We start from the raw sequence: 898 nt of genomic DNA, 5'->3' as shown, positions 1-898 counted from the left end.
GGGACGGGACGGCTTCGGCCCCCGCCGAGCCCGCACCCCGGAACCGAGCGAGCCGGGGCCCACGAGGTGCAGGCTGCACCGTCCCGCCCGGGCGGAAGTGCGCCTACCCGGACCCCTAAGCCCGGGGCCTTCGGCGGCCTGCGGTCCAGCTCGAGGCCCCGCCGAGGCCGGTTCAGAGGGCCGCGTCAGCGAGCTGGCCTGAAGTGAATTTCGGGTGCGTTTTGAACCCTCATGGGTGCACACATAGGTCCGCCCGCCCTAGTCCTTGGCTACTAATCCATGTAAGTTTAATGACTTTGGCCTTGGGTTGGGTTCGAAGTTCCCAACCAATCCTACCGCTATTGCTTAGTGCTTGATGCTAGGGAGAATTTTTTTTTTTTTTTTTTAATATGTGAGAAATAGATGTTTGGGAAAAAATAAAATTAAATATACATTTCATATTTATATTTAAATTAAAGTCTAAAATAAGGTCAGTTTGGAAAAGGAAATCTACATTAATATCTTTAAATGGATGCAAGTCTCTGCATTGCGTCTTTAACAGTTCGGGCAGATTGTTGATTCCGTTTTTAATTCTAGCCTAAGTTGGCCACTTGAAGCTTTAGAAGGCTAAACAGACTCAGTCTATTTGTTGATTATCTTTTGCCAAAAGCATAATCTTCAATTTCAAAACTGTCCAGTGGGTAGAGTCCTCTGACTTTAAAATGAGAGAGAAAGTGGGGAACTTGGTACAAACACGTATTCAGTGTTTTCACCATATAACTAGAATTGATTAAACTACTAATATTGACTCTTGTTCGTTCTAGTTGGATGTATTGCTTCATCACTTTAAAAATTTCCTTTACGTTTGAAGAGGGTGTGAATCTGTAGTACTCTTAATGAAAGATGCCAGTTACCCCTT

Source organism: Chinchilla lanigera, unplaced genomic scaffold (assembly GCF_000276665.1).
Source record: "Chinchilla lanigera isolate Chin_1 unplaced genomic scaffold, ChiLan1.0 scaffold00065, whole genome shotgun sequence".
NCBI classification, from domain to species: domain Eukaryota; kingdom Metazoa; phylum Chordata; class Mammalia; order Rodentia; family Chinchillidae; genus Chinchilla; species Chinchilla lanigera.
Note: the sequence above shows the minus strand (reverse complement) of the source record.